The sequence below is a fragment of the Pteropus medius genome, unplaced genomic scaffold, assembly GCF_902729225.1.
Source record: "Pteropus medius unplaced genomic scaffold, Ma_sr-lr_union100, whole genome shotgun sequence".
NCBI lineage: Eukaryota > Metazoa > Chordata > Mammalia > Chiroptera > Pteropodidae > Pteropus > Pteropus medius.
The window spans coordinates 22,637,013-22,658,589 of record NW_024350319.1 but is presented as its reverse complement, the minus strand read 5'-3'; positions in this window follow the sequence as shown (position 1 = coordinate 22,658,589).

Below are 21,577 nucleotides of genomic sequence, written 5' to 3'. Positions count from 1 at the left end.
GGTAGATTATAAACAAGATCAAGGTAATTTAATTTTTAAATTTAATATTGTAACATTAGTATAAATTTATATCACCCATTTATTTTAATAAAATAGGCTGCTAATGTATACTTTTTCATAAGATTGTTCTTTAAATTAAAATTGCAGGCTCTTCTTTTACGAGAGAGGCAGTTGTATTATTTCTTGATCGCAACATGATATATGTTTAGAGCCTACATGCCTTTACTCATTTTGCTTCCTCCTCCAGAAATGTCTTTTCACATAAACTCTGCATTTTTAAATTTTATAATTTTTTAAACAACCATCTTACCACACTCTCCTTTCTGATGTGTTCTTTAGAATCTTTAATCAAAATTAATTGATTCTTAATTTTCATAGCAATTCATATATCAATTTTAACTTATCTCATTTTTTTCCTCATAGTTATTCAATTCTATCTCAATCATTATTGATTTGAGGACAGAGGTGTTTATTTGTTGTTTTTATGTCCCCCCAAAATCTAGAACATTGTAGACAATCAATAAGGCAATCAATAAATGAAATGTTATGTACATAAATAATTTTAAAATGATACAGTAATCAAAACCCAAAACTTTAATTTCTTTCTTGCTCTCTTTTTTTAATAAAGAATTTTTTAACAGCTTTGTTAAAATATAATTTACATACCATAAACTTCAACCATTTTAAGTGTACAGTTTAATAATTTTAATAAATTTATACACTGTGTAGCCATTGCTGCAATGCAGTTTAAAGACACTATCATACTCCCAATATCCCTTTGTGCTCTTTGTAATAAAACCCCACACCCACACCTAGTCCCTTGTAGACAACCATATATTGGATTCTGTCTAGTTTTGCCTTTCCCAGAAAACCCATATAAATGAAATCATAGAGTATGTAGTCTTTCGTATCTGGCTTCTTTCACGCAGCATGATATTTTAAGACTGATCTATACTATTGTGTGTATTAATAGTTCATTCTTTTTTGCTGAGTTATGAACTCACTTATGTTAATATACCACATATTGCTTATCAATCTAATGGCTGATGGATGTTTGAATTGCTTCCAATTATTATTGCTATAAATAATGCTTCTAGTAATTTGTGTAGAAGAATTTAATGAATATATATCTTCATTTTTCTGAAGAGTAGAATGGCTGAGTTATATAATTAAGTGTATTTAACTTTAAAAAATTGGCAAATTGTTCTTTCAAATGGCTACACCATTTTACATTCCCACCTGCAAAGCTTTAGTGTTCCAGTTTCTCCCAACATTTAGTATGCCAATCTTTTTTCTTTCTTTTTTCTTTCTTAAAATGAATTCTTATGAAGTGTGTATCATTGTATCTCATTGTGATTTTAATATGTGTTTCCCTAATGATTAATTGTGTTGAACATCTTTTCATGTGCTTCCTGCTATTCAATTATATTTTTGGGGAAATTATCAACTAAAATATTTTGCTCATTTTAATGCAAATTTTTAATTTGGGGGAGGTTTCAATTTTTCTTTATATACTTTGGATACTTAAGATATAGGCTTTGCAAATTTTTTCTGCCAGTCTGTTGCTTATCTGTTCATATTTAAGTATGTTTTAATTTTGATAAATATTTTTAGTCATTAAAAAAATGTGCTCTTTGTGTCATACTTAAATAATCTTTGCCCATGGCAAGGTCACAGAGATCTTTTTCTCTTATGTTTGCCTCTAGAAAATTTATGCTTCCAGTTCTTCCATTTAAATCTATAATTTATTTTAACTTTATCTTTTTGTATGGTGTAAGGGAGGGATTGATGTCTTTTTGTTGCATATGAGTAAACCAATATAACTGTACCATATTGAAAAGATTATTTTTTCTTCATTTAATTAGCATAGTACTTGCATCCAAAATCAATTGACTGTATATGTGAGGGACATTTTTGGACTCTTCTGTTCCTTTGAACTATATGTCAATCCTTACGTCAGTATTAAATTTTTTTGCTTACTTTAGCTTTTATAAAAAACTGGTAAATCATGGAGCGAAGAATGATTTATTTCTTTTTTCCAAGTTGTTTGATTACTTTAAGTTCTTTTCATTTCTGTATAAGTTTTAAGCTGAGCTTGTAAATTTCTACTAAAAAAAAAGCTACTGAATTTTGTTAGAATTCGCATTAAATCTGTAGATTAATTTGGGAAGAATTTACTTTTTAACATATTGTATCTTCAAATTTATGAATATGGACACAATTATGTGCCTTCTTTAAATTCTGTTGATTTTTATACTTCCCAGTACACAGGGCTTGCTCTTTTATTAAATATATTCTTAAATATATTATTCTCTTTTGATACTATTTTAAAATGGAATTATTTTTAAGTTCAAGACCATATTTATTTTGGTAACATAATACAATTGATTTATGGGTATGTATCTAGCCTGCAAACTTGCTAAACTTGTTTATTTGTCCTAACAATGTTTTTGTAGATTAGTTATAATTTTTTACATACAAGATTATTTTTTCTGCCAAGGAATATAGTTTTATTCTTCCTTAACTGTCATCACACTGAATATTTCATTCCTGTGCCTACCAGCCTCGATTATTTTTTGATGAGAAATCAGATATTAATGTTTCCATTTTTTCTTTGTATATTATCAGTAATTTTTTCTTACTATTTGAAGGATTTTTCATTGTCTTTGAATCTCAGCAGTTTGATTATTAGATGTCTGAGTTTAAATATGTAAGTCAGAGGTTTTTATTAACTATGAGAAATAATCTTTGGCCATCACTTTATTTTTTTCTTACCTTTTCTCTCTTTTCTCTTTTTCTGAGACATTCATTACATATATGTTAAGATGCATGAAATTGTTTCCAAGATCTCTGAAGTGCTATTCATTTTCTTTCAATCTTTATTTTCTCTGTTTTTTGGATAATTTCCATTAATTTATCTTCAAGGTTATATTTATCTTCCATCTCAAATCTGTGAGTGAAGTCATCTGTTAAATTTTTATTTTAGCTATTATAATTCTCATCTGTGAAAGTTCCACGTGTTTGTATTTGTACTTTCCATTTAATTCTTAAGAGTTCCTATGTGCAGTCTCATTGTTATCATATTTTCCTTTAAATAGTTGAACATATTTTCTTTAATTATTTTACTTATTTATAATAGATGCTCTGAAGTCTTCTTTTACTAAATCCAACATATGAACAGATGAGACCATTTCTAGTTGTTTTGTTTGTTTGTTATTTTCCCCCCGATCGAGTGTCAGTCACACTTTCCCCTTTCTTTGTGTATAGAGGAATTTTGCTTAAACCTGGACATTTTGGGTGATATAGGAACTCTGGTTTCTGTTTTATTTTTCTAAGTGTTTTGCTCCTTCTTTTAGTATCTTGTCAGAAATTAAATGATGTAACCAGACTCCTTTGCGATGTGCATCTCTAGTTATCTCTGCTCAGCTTTTGTCTTTTTTTTTTTTTTTTTTGAGCGGGGAAGGAAACAGGAGGAGTAATACCTATATATTCATAGTTTAGTGATCAGCCAATGATCACTAAATTACAATGAATGTTGTGCTCATAAACTTCAAGTCTATAATGCTTCTACCTTTAGCAATAATCCATGTGTGATTTGAGAGACACCTATAAAGTCAAAGCCAGTTCTCAAATCTTCCTAGGCTTCTATTTTTCAGGGTCCTCCCAGGTTTCTTCACATGTACCTAGTTTAGAAATTGAGAAATATTTGGAGAGCTCATATCAGCATTTCTATTTCTGTATTCCTGTTAAGTTTTGGATGCTCTTTTATACACTTGACCTGTAACCTGAAGACTGGAAAACTAAGATTTCCCACTATTTACGAAACCAAGTCAACCACATTTAGCCAATAAAACCACAGGTTTTTGCCACTCTCTACTGACCCTAAACCCCAAATAATATTTTCATCTCTTATTTCAAAGTTACTGAGTTTTGCCGTAAGCCACAAAATGTTAGAAGTACAGATTTTTTTCTGATCAAGCTGGTGGAAAGCCCCCGAAAGAAGGCTACAGATTTGCCACGCTTCTTACCTGATAATGTTAATTTTGTAGAATAATTGTTTCTCAATTTGTCGTGTGTGTTTAGTTGATTTTTAGTACTCTGAAATGATTATGCTTTCATTTTAACAAGTTTTCCAGTTTTATACTTATTTTCTGCCTAGAGAGATCACCTAACCTCATACCACAATTATCAAAAGTTCCAACGGAGTTTTATTTTTAAGAGATTCCTATTAAAAATCAATACAATCATGTAAAAATATAACAATATGGATGCTATCATTCCTTAGCACAGTACCATTGAATCAAAGTAGAGACTTAAACTGAAATAAAACCCAATAAATTTATAGGCATCATTGAATAACTAGGTACCTGGGTTGTATAAGCATATGTGAGCAAATCTAGTATTATGGCAGACAATAATATAAAAGTACATTATTTGAGGTAAAATAATTTACATGTATGATAAATAATGTAAAGAAAATCTCATGATAAAACGATATAGAGACAACTGCAGGACAAGTGACTATGTTAATCTGACAGAGCAAAACTGAAAGTGGAATTTATGTGTTGAAAGCACACTACTTGTTACCTTGTGAAAAAAAAAAAACAGTTATTTTCCTGCTAAAGCTAGAAAAAAAATAAGCCTCATCAAATTTAAAGACAAGTGCTGGATAAATTGACATATACTACAAAATTTATAAACCCAGCATCTCATACAAATGAATATTTAAAGTTGAAAGATGTCAAAAAATTCCTTGTACTTCAGCTAATGATGTACTTGATGCTATGTTATGACATGAGTAGTTTCATTTGAACAAGGTATACGAAGTTTTAGATGCAAATAATATTGTCACTTAACATCTCTGTAGTACTAATATAATTCTCAGATTTAGTGCTTCTAATAGAACTAATCATTTAATATTATTTATATCTTATCTTTTCTGTGATTTAGAGCACAATAACCCACTAACTTCTTTAAGCCAGTGTTGGAAAGCGGCAATATAATTTTAGTTTTATCTATGTATTCTATATTAGCTCAGTCCACAGAGTTTTATCTGTGACATAAGTATGGGCTTTGCAATTTAAAAGAAATTACAATTAACCTACACTTAAGCCTTATTTCAATACGTTTTTTCTTTTTTCTTTTGGCATGAGAGCTTGTCCGGTTATTTTAGTATCTTGGCCTCAATGTCAAGAAATATGGGATAAATAATATTACCTTTTTAAAAATAGAAATAAAACAAATGTTTTTGACTAGGCCTATTTATAGATTATTGAATTTCTTTTTGTTCCTTGGTTGATAAAAAAGGAAGCTATGCCCATGCACTTAATTTAGAGAACAAATTAAATCAATCATTTAATATAAGATGACATTTTTACCTGACTAAAATGAAAGAGAAAGGTTTTAAAAACTTTCATTTTAAATACTGTATCTCAGAATTTGAGACCCCAATGTAAAGAGAGCAATATGAATAAATTTTGTTTATTTATTATTTTTTACTAAGATAAAAGGAAAAAATAGTGTCAAATATCTTTCAGATGTATTATTACATAAATCTCTAATATTTAATTATCAGACAGAGGGAGAATGAGATGGAACTCAAAATACCTAAAAGACTGTTTTTATTCCTGTTGGAAACTGTCTGATATAATAAAGCCCCTGAGAGAAAAGATCTGGCACTCAAAAGACTGACCTTGGAAGTAGAATAAATGATTTGTTAAGAAGGTTGTTTCCTCAAATTCATTTCTTTCAAGTATCATAGTTGAACCTCTGTGCTGTGTAAGACTAGTCACATAATTCTTGACTCTCATATGCTAGAATTTGTGTAAAAAAATTGACTTTGATATGAAGCCACCACTTCTGGGAATGCCATTTTCAAATCTATTCTCATAGACATGAATTTAAAGGTATGGTTGGGGGAAATTTTGATCAATAGAGTAGAAATAAATATAATTTTTTTGGAACTGTCAACTAAGAAATTTGGAAAGTTGTATATGTGCCAATTGAAAAGAAAACTCAAAGAAGAAACACCTCGTGGGAAATCGAAGTTGAAAATAGATTGAGGAACATAAGCAGGTTTAACAATATGTGAGTCAGTTTTAAAGATATAAAATCTAGAAAGTTTAAGACCTTGAATTATTTGCACCTTAATTTGATAGAGGGGCAAAGAATTCATCAGAGTTTTAGATTTAATTATTTTCTTAGTATATTTATATCATAGATATTCTGTATGGAGAATTCACAAAAGAGAAAGGTGAGATGAAATGTTGATTTCTGGTGCTGGAAATGACATAGAAATCAAAGGAAAGTATATAACTAAAAATAGGAAGCCACATTCTGGAAATAAATGCAATTTCATGGAAATTTTCCCCATAATTTAACTTGTGGAAAACTCATTAAAAGTTTTTGCTTAAATATCAATGATCATATTTCTATCTTAAAATGAATTTTTCTAGTTTTATTAACAATGATTGGGAAAAAAATCAACTTTTAAAAATATGCATCTTGTATATCTTCATTTTGAATAATGAATCAGAATGAAGACAATAGGTAAGCAAAGTCTACATTTTCTAGCTTGAAAACATAATGGTGGAAGATATCAGGGAAATGTATTTGCTGTATTTCTGTATAAATTTTGCATCTACAGTGGTGACAGCAGGTATTAACAACTGGCTGGGGTAATGCAACACCTGCTAATAAGCTGCAGTGCCTGGGAAGGCTCTGGAATAGTTATCAAAGAATTATATAAACTGGTTTTTGATTTCATCCTTTTTAGCCAAGTTCAGAATGTTCTGTAAATCTGCAATTGGCACGCTGACATTTTGAATGGTGAGTCTTTGTTTTATCCCAGTAAAGATTTGCACATGGGAAAGGAAATTAACATTTAGATTTAGCTTTTAGGTTTGCAAAATCTCAATATTACAAATGACAGTTAAAATGCATGTTTTGTGAAAGCAAAGTTGACTAAATGAGCATGTTCTTATTTAACTCATTAGTCTGCAATATCTTAATATTTTCACACTAGTTTTTTGCAGCCCATAGTTATCACTGTGAAAAGAAAGGAGGCAAGAAAAAAAGGAATAGAATTTTTAAGTGTTCCAATTATAAGCAGTGTAGGCCAGATGAGGTAAAATTTTTTAAAGTAGCAAAGTCATCAATGTGATTATAAATCAGATACTTGTCACCATATTACCTTTCCCCACATATATCTTCATGTTTCAGATGAACTCTAACTTATCTAGTGAAAAGAGATCTTAGTTTGAAACCCTACTTTATCTTTCTATGTATTTGTATAGCAGATATTTAAGGATCTGACTTATTTCTCCATATTAGATTATAAATTTGCTTCTTTAACAGCATAGACCCTTTTTAATATCTGACAAAATAAATTTTTATTCTATGTTGTTTTTTCAAAGAACTATTTTGACCAAATTTGAAATATATATTATTATTGTATACATATATATTAATTATTTATATGATATACATATAATTATGTATAATAACATATATATAATTACATAATATATTATATAGTATATAGTTAATGCATTATTAGAGGACATTATTTCATTTGTGTCCTCTAATAATGCATTAACTATATACTATATAATATATTTTGGGGCACTTTATAATATATAATAGTTTTGGGGCACTATAATATATAATAGTTTGGGGGCACTTTTAATTTGAAAGATACTCTGAGAAGAAAAAAACATGGGTAAGTAAGCATAACTGATTTCACAAGAGTAATCTGGTATGAAATAAAGAGACGTGTTTGTGATTAATTATAATAAAAAAAGAATGACATGATTCACATAACAGAAATTCAATGATTGCTATGAGGATGCTTTGAAGGAAATAAACTGAACATTCTTCAAAAAGAATCATAACATCAATATCTTTATCAATTTTTAACAAATTTGCTTCAGAGATAAAGACTACAAAATGTTAATTGCAAGTGATGACAACTGCAGTGTTTAGATGCCATGGTTTGTATTTAAAAAGGTTTTTTAGTATATTGTTGAAAATAGGAATTATTTTAGTGTGTGTAGTCTCAAAACTTTGGGAACTACTAGTAGGTAGAAATATTTTTAAATTATAGTTTTTGTTGATTTAGGTTTAAAAAAGAATCCAGAGTACTGTGAAAATGTGAGTTTTTTGAAAGATGGATATTCTTTATGAGTTTATGGTGACAAGAAATTTTCACCTTTCTTGTTCTCTACTTAAATAGGAAATATGTCAATTTTAATTTTACATATCCATGTAGAAAAGGGAGAGAACCAGACTTATGACTGATCTAAACCCTTTCTAACCTTCCTGAAGATAATAGTTTTCAATATCTCCACCATGAATCCTATCACAATCCTGTGAAAACTATGGACTGTGTCCACATGGAAAAAAAAATTCACTCAAACACAGATTTTGCATTCAATTTCAGAGGGTTCAAAGACCCCAAAAGCCCATTCTCAGACTCCAGATTGAGAACACCTAATCTAGACCTTTCCAGCTTCAAGTACCTTCTACTACAGATAGTTCTAGTTGTGCATTGACTAAAATATGTTTAATAATGCTTCTTGAGGTTTAAATCGAAGAAAAAATACATTTAACTAAGAAATCAACTGTATAAATCACTGATTATCACTTAGTTTAAAAACTAGGGGAAAGGACCGTCTACAAAGCAACAGTGAAAATTATTTTCTTATAAAAAAAACTAGAAGTATTTTTACTAATATTCTTTAATTTTTGAGTAAGCATATGATAATTTTTTTTTCCAGAACTGTGGGGAAACCTTATTATTATCGTTACATTCTATTGTAGTTTTGTGAGCTGGAAGCAAGAATGCCTTGCAAGAATGCAATTCATTTGGATTTTGATATTTAAATGTTCATTGGATTACATATGGAGAAATTATATTTTAAAAAAACTTCTCTATGTGTATCTCACCCTCTGCCATTTACCTTATACTTTATTAGTGTTGAAAATGCATTTTTAAGAGAACTATATAGACATTGTTCTATAATAAAAATTTGAAATATTTACATGATATTTCTATATATTTTGTTTTTCTTTTATTTGCTTAAACTGATTGATAGAAGATTAAGAATTTTTATTGGCCTTGGCACTCAAACTCTCATATAAAAGCCAGTGTTCAAGTAAACTATGTGAGATTACCAATAATCCCAAACTTCCTGCTCAATCCTCTTGGAGATAAAAAGCCTTGTGAAATCATGTTCATCATCTCAGTAGCTGCTGTCACTTTTCAATAGATTGTTACTTCCAGTCTTCAACTCTTCATGAATGAAATTGTCCCAAATAAGTCTCTATTCATAGGTCAGAGTTTATAAACTTTGACACTATTGGCATTTTGGGCCAGATAATTCTTTATTGTCAGGAGCCATCCTGTGAATTCTAGAATGTTTGAAGTACCTCTGGCCTCTCTCCACTAGATGCCAGTAGCATTCCCTTCAGTTGTGACATCCAAAAAACGACCCCAGATAATGTTAAATGTTTCTTGGAGGCAAAACAAAACAAAACAAAAAACAACAACAACAACAAAAAACACTGAGATGGGTGTTTTATATCATCTCCCAATGTCTTCTGCATATCTAAGCTCCAGTCAACGACAATGGCTGCTCACTGGATAATATCCTCTTTATTCATTGCCTTCTCTTGTCTCACTTATCACTTTCCTTCCATGCTTCTTGCACACCCCAAATAAACCACTTTCCATTAAATGATCATATTAAGGTCTGCTCCTGGGGAACATAAATTAAAGCACCTTCTAACCTTACAACTTTAAAAGTAGAAAAATCACTATTTTAATGAGCATTTACAGATGTAAAACCACACTAGACATTTACATGATATAAAGTTAACCAGTTCTCTCTCTTTGTTTTGTTTTATGAGTTTATTGATAGTTCCTTTTACTACTGTGTGACAATAAAACTCTGAGCCAAGAAGGTGTTATCCCTTTGAGAGGTAGAAACAGAAAGACACGCCCCCGCCTCCCCCCCCCCCCCCCCCCCGTAAAAAAAAAAAAAAGTATTTGGGCCAAATTGGTTCATTTTTAAGAATAATTTAAAAACTAGCTAGAATTTTGACCCAATTGTGAAAGTTGCCCCTTAGAACAAAAGAAGAGGTTTTTTGATTTGAAGAGTTTTAAAAGTAGGACTTTAATTTCCTTCCTTTTAGTTAAATCACCATCTCCCAGTGATTTTCAGTGATGGTTTAGTAATACCAAGATTATCTCTGATTATCTCAAAGTATATTACAAAAGCATTTGCTAGGAGAGAAAACAAAATATATTCAAGTACCTTTCTAATATTTGGTTGCAATAAAGATGTTTGAACCAGGAAAAAGTAGAGGAAACCTAGAAATCGTATACTCCTTTACTTACTCTACACACCCTTAGCCAATGTTTGAAAAGCTGAGTGACTTTGGTTATATTGTTTTGGTCTGTTTTATTGCCAGACGGACAATACTAGAATGTCCACAATCAGTTCCACTCCTTCCCCCAATGAACCATATTAAACTGTGTATCTTTTTTTTTTTTTTTTCTGGCATTATAAGCTATCCAACCCTGAACCACCTAAGGTTTTGGGGAGAAATATATGAGAAATATAGACATTAATACCAAACATGTATTTTTTTTTTATTTCAGCATATCAAGGAGATAATATATTCTTTATCACTAATGAAAATCTTCCTTCTGAAAGGTCCTCAATTCCTAGTTGAGCTGAGAATTGTGGAATTTGCCAAAATATAATTTTGAGATTTTTCTCAAGTATACTTGGAATTGCTGAAATGCGCATAAGAAACTCTTATACACATGCATGACTGCAGTACTTCCTTGTGCACATTGAAGTGGCATATAGAAAAACAGCGAAAAGATAGGAATTACATTGCCAATTGAAAAATTCATAAGTAGAGTAGAAAAGGAATATAGCTAGGAAGATACGACCGAGCTTTACAGGTGGATCTTTTTCTAGATTACTGAAATGATTCTCTACAGTGTTAAGAAATTTCTATTATTAATCTATGGCACATGGGTACTGAATGCCCAAATAATAACAAGAGCAGCAGCAGCAACAAAAATAAAAATAGCTAGCATTTATTGAACTCTAAATATGTGCCAATGAGTCTTCTAAGCCCTGTATCTCTATATATGTATAAATATTTCATCCTCACAATAGAGATTCACACTGTTACTGCATTATGCATGGGGAAACTGAGACAAAAGGATTCATTCATTTGCTCAGGGTCACACAGCTATTAGCGGCAAAGCTAAGATTAGAACTAAGGAAGTACGAATTATAACTATTATGCTGTTCTAAATGTAGTTAGATTACAACAGTGATTTCACTAGCGTAAAAATTATAACAAAAGTTTTCCAATAAGGCAAAAAATTGAGCAGTGTCCTGAGCTCCTTATTCCTTTTCTCTGGGCTGACAAAAATATGAACAGAATAATACAAACATTTAGAGTTACTTTGGAAGAAAGGAAATTAGGTTTGCTTGAGAGAATGTTACCTTGTCAGCATATTGTAGACATAGAACCTCTAGAGAACTGGGATGTACAAAAATATTCCACCTTTGGCTTTAAAAGATGATTTTCAAATAGATATTCGAACACATAGTAAATGCATGTTTCTCAGATTTGATCTTATTCATTAATGATGAAACAAAGATACTGTTAGGAAACTTGTTCTTGTATGAATTATCAGCGGTAAGAAACCTAAGATCACAAATCTGACTGGATTCAAATTATGACAGAAATTGGAAACATCTCTTGAGGTGAACAAAAAAGTTTTTATTAAAATTAATGTCTTATGCCAATGTTGAAAGAACTGGGTTTGTGTCTGTTACAGCTGTACTGAGTTGATCTATACTTTCTCAATTGTTGAAATAATATCAGTAACCGTGGTTAAATCAGTGGTGCAGTTAATAACATGGAAACATGTCCCCTGATACATCACTACTGACATTTGTGGACCAGCTGTGCCACAGCCAATTCATTTGCTTGATCCTGATTTAGTCTAAGTGCAAACTTATAATCAAAGGGAAATACAAAAATAAAAATAAAATATTGACAGTATTGCTGTATTGCCACACTAAATTTTTTCCTTAAGGAAAAAAAATGTGTTGTCAAACTGTTTTTCTTTTTTCATCTTCAAAGGACAGACATTGAAATAGAACTTCCACTGAGGCAAAGATATGAGAACAAAGCAGGAGAACAAATGAAAGGGTGGCACAGAGAGTGCTGTGTTCAGTAACCAACACTGTCAATCAATATGGACTTGTTACTTTAATGAATTCTCAAGTGTCATTATTAAGAGAAACGAGTGTCTGTTATTTCAGAATGTAAAATGAATTAATTTTTATCCAAGAGACCTCTGACAACTCACACTTTTAGTTCTATCATTATTATGTACATCGATGTCAGAATAAGGTATATTCTCACTTTGGGCAATGTTCAAATGCAGATACATATAGTAAGCTTCCTTTAGGCTGGCAAGTACAGTCCATATTTACTAAAAATGCTTTTCGATTTCTGATCCATGCTTTACATATTCATTGGTGATCAATCTCACTTAACGTGACTAAAAATAATCTCAACAGTCTTGGGTGAAATGAATCAAGAATAAGAAAGGCAGAGGTACAATGTAACAGAAAGATATGGGTTTTGCTATTAGGGAAACTAGAATTTCACTGGTATTAGCTAGTATTGTGCTAGCTATTTAACCATGGCTTAAGTTTACTCAACTAGAAAATGGAGGTAATATTATTTATCTCATGAGTAGATATTGTAACGATTAGACAACATTCATACATGACAGCTGTATACACTCAACGTTGCTTTTAAGCATATTAACAGTAAACTTTCGCCTTTAAAAGAATTGGAGATTTCAAAATTGATGAATATCCAATAAGCAAATAAAAATATAGAGTTTTTTAATGTCTCTATAGAATATTATAGCTTATCATTCTAAAATAATTTGGATCTTTGTAAATGCAATACTATTGCTTTCCACTGACCTAAGAGGGAAATGTGTCAAGCAGGGCTCCTCATCCTAGAGCAAAAGAGCATACAATAGCATATATTGAAACAAATCTCTGTTGATTCAGAAAGATGGATGAATGAATGAATAAAAGACTGCAAAGGGGTCTTGAGGATTGTTATGAATTCCTTATTTTATTCTAGATGGAAAGAATTCTTTATGAAGAATCATCAATTTAAGAATCCCCATTTCAATAGTTAAGATTTCACAAATTAATAGAATTAAAAAAATAGATGTTTTAACTTGCCTTCAATGTAAACAAAGCCGTATAACATTTCCTACAAATTCGTATTGCAATTTTTCAAAGTAGAAAAAGCTCAATTAGGAAAAAACCTGATCTACTGAAATCTAAACCTACCTAAAAACAAAGAATAGCTTTGTTTGCATTTCAAGTTCAAGTGGAAAGTAGAATGGCTTATCATGCAGTTGATCTTCATAGAAAGACATTTTCAAAAAAAAAAAAAACTTCCAAGTTCATGACAGCTCTAGAAATCATTTTGAATAAATAATTACACATATAACATATTACTGAAATGTACACGTAAAACATGTAAAATTTTATTAACCCATGTCACCCCAGTAAATTTAATAAAAATAAATAAAAATAAAATAACACTACCCTTTTATAAAGAAAATTCTACAGGGGAAAATAAGGCTTTGATTCTCACGTCTCAACATTACTTCTGTGCTACCAGCTGTCTTGCATTTGGTAGTGCCCAGAATTCCTGAGAGATTTTCTCTGTTTTCCTACCTAGCTTCCCCACTCCACTTTCAGCACATTATTTTCAAACATTCAGTGAAGTCCTAAGTGTAAGAAATGACAGTTAATGTCATCTTTCTCTGTATCTGGAGTCCTTGGAATTTCAATACATGAGAGAGGCACAGTCAGTCAATAAATGTTAAAGTTTGGGCTGTTTTTCCCTATTCCATTCTATGGTAATTTTTTTCCCTTCTTGCTGCTTCGCAGAGAATGCAAGCAGTCATGATTTCTCTCTCCTAAAAATGGTTTGCACATTCTTTCATATGGATTTCTTGTTGTCCTCAGCTTTCTGACATATTCAAGAGAACTATGATGCTGTAGCTTTTCTAGTTGATCATCTGTATTGGGATGTGATCAATGGTTTCTTGCAACACTCTACATCCTAAACTTACTTTCACCTTTATAGCTTATTTTCACTGAAAACAGAACCCAAATATAACAGATATTATCTTTCACACCTTAACAATGTAATCCCGTTGTCTTCTAGCTTTCATCATTTATTCGACAAATCATCTGTCAGTGTTATTTTTGCTTCGTTGAAAGTAAGGTCTCTTTTTTTCTTCTTTTTTTTCTTTTTTTGGCAGATTTATGATGATACATCTAGATGTGATTTTCTCTTCTTTTTCATGGTACACATGGTTTATAGGTCTTCTTGAATCTTAAGGTTTGTGTCTTTCAACATTTTTGGACCCTTTCTCCCAGGATTCTTTTCACAATGAAATAAAGGCTATATTATATATTTTAACTGTTTCCCATATGATTCAAACTATTTATGTATTTATATATTTCAGGTTTTCAGATTTAGCACAAATATTGCTATCTTTCATTGTATCAATCCAGTCTTGTCCTATATATCAGAGTTCCCAACTACCAGGCCATAAACTGATACCAGTCCATGACCAGTTAGAAACAAAGCCACATAGTAGAAGGTGAGTGGCTGGCGAGCAAAGCTCCATCTGTATTTGCAGTGGCTCCACCTCAGATCATCAGACGTTACATTCTCATTGGAGCACTTGTCCCTGGCACCAAAAAGATTGAGGACTGCTGCTGTATACAGTTTCCATTTAGTAATTTTAGTTACTATATTGTACAGATCTAGAATTTCCATTTGATTTTCTTAGATTCAAGTTATCTCTTTCTCCATTTATTTCTCTAGCTTCTTAAATATATAATCATAGTTGTTTTAAAGAACTTGTCTGCTAACTTGCTTATCAGGATTAATTTAGGATCTGTATTTATTTAGTATCTCTATATGTCATATGGTCATATACTCCTTTCTCTATGCAGTGCAAGTCACTGGTATTAAAATGAAAAAGGTATGTTCTTCTCCCAGAGAGTGTTCCTTCCATACCAATCTATAACGGGGGGCTCATTTCTTTCGTTCAATCTAGAACTAAAATAAAATAAACCTTGCTAGGAGTTCTGAACATTTTTCATGTGCCTAGATTTGCCCACTACTTTGTTTTATGGCTTCTCCACTTAATTTTTATCTTCCTATTTGAAATTTATAAAAATATTCTTGGGATACTTTAGGTTCTTTCATTACAGGTCACAAAATCCAATTCTAACTAACTTAAAAATATGAAATTTCTTGTAGGCTAAATGACAGATGAAAGATCAGGCTCACAACAAAGAATAAGCAATATCTCATGAATTAGGGTGGGACCAGATGGATGAATATTAGCAACTACTAAACCATTTTATTCAGGTTCATTGATATAAGTTACCTAGAATACAGTTCCTTATTTTTTCATCTTTTTTTCCTTTATATAAGATAACAATTTCTGGTATTAAAAAAAAAGCCAAATTTATTTATTTATTTATTTTTTTAATTTACTTTTTTATGATGACATTGGTTTCAGCTGTGCACTTTAACAATAAGGTATATATATATATATATATATATATATATACACACACACACACACTGTGTGTTCACCTCCCATAGTTAGATTTCTTTATGTCACCACATATTTGACCCCCTTTACCCTGTCTAACTTCCCCCTTCCCCACCCCTTACCCTCTGGTAACCGCTAGTCTATAGTCCATGTCCATGAGTCTCTGTTTGTTTGTCCTGTTCATTTGTTGCTTTTAGGTTTATATCTCACATATAAGTGATATCATGTGATTTTCTACTTTTTCAGTCTGGCTTATTTCACTTAGCGTGATTATCTCAAGGTCCATCCATGTTGTTGCAAATGGCAGTATTTCATTTCTTCTTATGGCTGAGTAATATTCCATTGTATATATGCACCACAGCTTCTTTATCCAATCATCTATTGTAGGACACTTCTGTTAAAAGCTCAATTTTTTTAGATGGCATCAGTCAACAACAGTAGGGAAATGTAAAACCTCTGAAAATATATATAAAAAACACAGAAATTTAGTTTCTAATTGACTAAGAAAAGGTTCCTTATAACTAAATTAAAAAGCACAAATACAACATTTCCTGTTATTATCTCATTATACAAATATTATTGTACATGCAGAATGATTGTAAATTCAAAGCATTAAAAGAGAAAATGAAATGCTTATTACTATGTTAAGCCAATATAGGTGCCCAGCTTTATTTTCAGGATGACTAGTTATTTTTAGTATTTTTAGTATTTCTAGGATCCAAATTTTACAGCTCTGATATACGTGAGAAGTATTATCTGTAACATTAGAGATATTGAATTAAAAAGATGTATAGTTCTTTATATGGTAGGTTTAAGTTAATTTACTAGAAAAATGATAATGTAAACATGTCATACTAATATTTAGAAATATAAATTAACCTTTACTTTTTGCTGTATGATTCATGGAATGTTATTGCAAGGGACACTAGAGATCAAATAACCTTAACATGTCATTTCACATTAATTATTGTGCATAAAAGTGCTGAGTCTGCATGAACTGTGTGCAGAATTGGTTCACTTTTGGTTTTACAGATTTTGAGATTGTTGGGCCTTAGATCACAGTGAATGACCTCTTTATTTAATCAGATCATTTCTCACTTAGTAAAATAAATAGTAAATGGATTAACAGGCCTAATATGTGTTTTTTTTTAATGTGGTCTATAAAGAAAGCAGTTGAGCGTTATTAGAAGTTAGTGTACTGACAGTCATATTAGTTGATGCTCATACCATGTTGCCTGATATCATGACAAATAAAAAGCATATAAATTAGTAATAATTAATATGAGCTTTTACATAGAAAATAATAATATTAAACATATAAATGATAAAACTGAATAATCAGTACACCATGGTCACCACACTTAGTAATAAAGAGTTTCTCTACTGGCAGAGCTATTAGACTTTATCCTTAGCATACCAGCAATCATGATACAAAATATCAGGGTACTTGTCCAAGATAACACAGCTGATTAAATGGCAAATATAGGAAGGGTATTCTCATCTCCAAGCACTGCTTTTTTCCAAAAATTTTTCTCATAGGAAGAATGCTTTTTAGCAAGGAACATACACATAGTTTCTTCCTATTATTGACGTGTTCAGAAGAAGTTCTTTATTCCTATTCTTGAAGAGTTTACAGTCTAGCTGGAAGGTGGCATATAAATGTGAAATTCATTAAAATTATTAAATGTAACATCTTCATAAGTATAAATTAACATACTAAAAAGTGATGATATAAGAAATGTTAAGTTATGCAGAGTTAATCAAGTACTTTGTAGAAAAGGCAAATTTGAAATAAAGTTTTGAAAATGATGAAGATGAATGAATAGAAATATTAGGAGGAAAATCCCGTGATTAAAAACACAAAGGGACGAATGAATGTTAAAGAGCTTAGTAAAATTATTTCAGGGATGAGTATAGACAGGTGGTGAAGCAGTCATTAGACAGCTAGAAAGCTGTTCAGAAGGCTGTGTATTTTTGATAGAATAGGAAATACTAAAGACAAGCTGTAGTTTCTATAGGAAGAATATTGCACAATGAAAGTGGATCTGAAAAGAATATTTTGGTAATAATGAATACTATAATTTAAAAAATCCTAGCATTTGTATAGTGTATAGCATTTTTTTTTATTGTTTTCTTATTTCTCTTCACAACTACCATTTCGTGGCATTGAGGGCTAATAGCCCTCTTGCATTTATTTCCCCTTTATTCCCTTTAATAATAGAACTCCTAAATTTTAGTTATGACTTGATGTCCCAGCAAGATATATTTCTTAGCTTCTTTTAGTGTAACTGTATCTATGTACTCATTCAGGCCAGTGATAAATGCAAGGAAATTACAGGAGCAACTTTTGGATTATCACCTTAAATATAAAGCCCCCAAGCCTGGATTTCTTCATTCACCTTCTTCTGGTCTGGAAGCTGGATATAGATGTTAGCCAACATTGATGATATGATCAAGGATGGAATGCACAGATGATAGAGCAAGAGGAAAGAAACCTGGATCCCTAAATGTTTTCTTGAAACAGATCATTTTTACCAGCTCTGGAAAATTCACTTCTGCATTGTTTTGTGTGAGGTAAACTCCCATGTGAGGGTCTCTTATTTCAGCAATACAGCCTAAAAACTAATGCAGAAATTGATATCTAAAAGTAGGTCTTTGCAACAAGAAAAATTTAAAATATCTGGCATCGTCTTGGTATGTGGACAAATAGGCAAAAGGATATACTATATGCTGATATACTTGTCACACCTGTCCTGAGGAAAAACATTTGGTGAACTATAACTTCTAAAAATTGGAAGTCACAACAAATGCCTTTGAGCTTGTAACTGTAGGGGAAGAGGACAGAAAGCACAGAATTCAGTTTTCCTACTTTAGCAAAATTCTATAAGAAAAAAGATAAGTCCAAGCAAAAATCTGCCAGTATGTAAACAGAAGCGGAAGCGAGGAAGTCTCTGCCTGTGGCCTATAATCTAAATTACAAGGAATCAGGAAATTCAGAGAGATGGAAAAGTCAATATTTCTGTATCCTAAACAGCAAGAGATAAGATTGTCACTTAAGAATTTTGCCTGGTCAGACACAGTCAGCCCAAAGACAAAAATAAGATTTAGAGTACATCCTCCCAATCAAACCTATTATTTCATTTGATAACCACTCTTGAATTGAGAGAGACAGGGATGGGAAGCGCAAAGATGCTGATAATGGTTGCCCAATGTAATGTAATTAATATTCTCTCACTGAAAACAGAAGAGGGAGATGATGAGAGAAGATACTTTATGAGCCTTGATGATCTGCAAAGACAATGCCAAACTCTTAGCTGATTTTTTTTTTATTATTAAAAGCATATAACCAGAGTGAGATATTAGAGAACACAAATAGTTTTTTTGTTTGTTTGCTTTTTGTTTCTAAAAATCATGCTCTTGTGTGAACCTTATTTTGTCACATGTGCTCTAGAAATTATCTTCATCAGAACCCTGTGAAGTGCTGTGCTTGGTAAAATGTACATTTAATAAATCATTTCTCAGCTGGTGGGCTGCTAAAACTTATTTTTAACAAATGCCCAGTTGATTGTTATGAATACTAAAACTTGAAAACAACTATTCTACTTTATTAAAATAAGTTAATATTGAATGTGAGAAATATATTTGTTTTGTTTTTCTTTGTATGACAATAAGCACATAGTCAATGACAAGCAGGTACTAACTGTACATATTTGGTGATGAGAATTAAAATTAAAATAATAGTTCTTTTAAAATGTTTGTTATTAACACAGACTTCTATTAATGCAGAGATTATCAAATAACAGTATGACTATTTTATCAGCAGATAACTAAATAAAATTACTTTCGTCTGTGTTGTTATAGCTTTCAAAAGAAAATAATGTGCCTACTTACTGAAAATATAAATATTTTAGCAAAACAATGAACAGTTTTGAAACTTATGATGAAAAATACCTGAGAGTACGAGAGACAGAGAGAGAAATTTTATAGCCCTATATTATAAGAAAAAGTAACCTAATCATCAAGTTAATGGTAAGAGATTATTTATGTATAGTTGCAAATGGGTCTTTTAAAAAACTTTAACCCTCTTTTTCCTTAAACTTTATATAATGACATGAAAGTTAGCCACTATGAGTTCAGTAATGTAGACTTATGAATCTTTTTGTTAAAAATGAAGTTATATCTAAATTCAAATAATATTTTATATGAAGAATTAAGTTACAAAAGAACATGTATATGAAATCTGTTTTTGAAGAATCAATACAAGGCATAGTAAATACTGAAATAATCTTTGCTGTTAGCACTCTATAAATCTTTCATGATAATTTTTGCCTGAGCTAATTTTTAATTGCATTAGCATACTCTTATGCAATATGTATACTAACATGCACAGTTAACTCACTTACTAAATCAAATATTACTTGAGATAGAAATATAACTTTTTTTATAAACAAGACTGTATCATTACAATTAAATATTAAAATGTCATTCAGGTCATTTCCTTGGTGAAATAACATATGATAGCTCTAGTATATACTTAATGGACCTACTAAGAGAATGACAATATGTCTTAGATCAGTTCTGCATCCTCAGCTTTGGTATAATTGCCATGCTCATTAAACAGTTCATCTAAAACAAATTATTACACTGTTAAGATATTTCTCATTGTAACCAAAACATTTAACACATTTTAGCATTATAAAGAATTAGCTGAAACTTATATTCAAGTAACCACATACTTTAAATATATATTTACCTTAATCTCATAGCAACCCTACTAATGAATTTGATCTGGAAGAATGGCACTATCCAATTCCTTTCGAGGCTTATTTGAGCTGCTTCATATCATCATAAGCTCTGAACATCCACAGTATTCAAAAGGGTTTTTCTTAAAGAGAAGCAAGCATCCTAAGCCAACCTTATAAGGACATAGAAAAAGTTCCTTTATAAGCAAATACATGATCAACTATAGCCAGTTGACAATGTTAGTTTCTATGGAAACGATAGTATGACTCTATGTTAATGACTTCCCTTTCTTCTTGGAAAACACTGCAGGAAGAATAGCAGTGTTGTATTAATTACCAAGAAAAAGGGTGGGAGAGGGACAGAGGAAAAGGAGAGAGATAAATTTAAGTTAATTAAGTGAATAGATAAAAGATAAATAAACATAAATATGATGAAACGTTTGAAAAAATATAGATTTTTTTTTCCGAAGAAAAGAAAAAAGAATCGGGCTGGGCTGGTTAGACCCTAAAATTGAGCAGTGACATTATCTACAGTGCAAGTGTTCTGAAGACTGTCAGCTGTTGATGATATTACACACCACACTAAGTGGATTGCCTACTTCGAGTCATTTTTTTGAGAAGGGGAAAGGGAGAAAAATTTGATTTTACATCCAAGATCTATTTTTATTTACATCTGTGACCATTTCTATATTTTTGCTAAGACTATTATTTAATGTGAGAATTAAATTTAAAATAATTTAAAAGAATTTTGAAAACCTGAAATAAACTTAAAATGCTTTCCATAGTACATATCCATGATTCCTGACAACTTTTTTTTCACTCTCTAAATTCAGGTTTTAGATTTTTTTTTTAAAAAAATCACAACTTGGTAAACAATATTTACGAAATGTTGTAAATCCTACCATATTTACAAAAACATCTTCTCCTAATTTTTAGTATATTTCCAAATGTGAGATCATCCTAAAATTTGTATGTAGTTGTAAAATTAAAAATTTAATGGCATGATGCAGAAACAACCTATACTATTTATGGCATATAGCTTTTCACCTCTGAAGTGATGTTAACTTCAGAGCCTTTACACATTCTAAAATATTTTTTGAAACTACTCTCTGTGTAT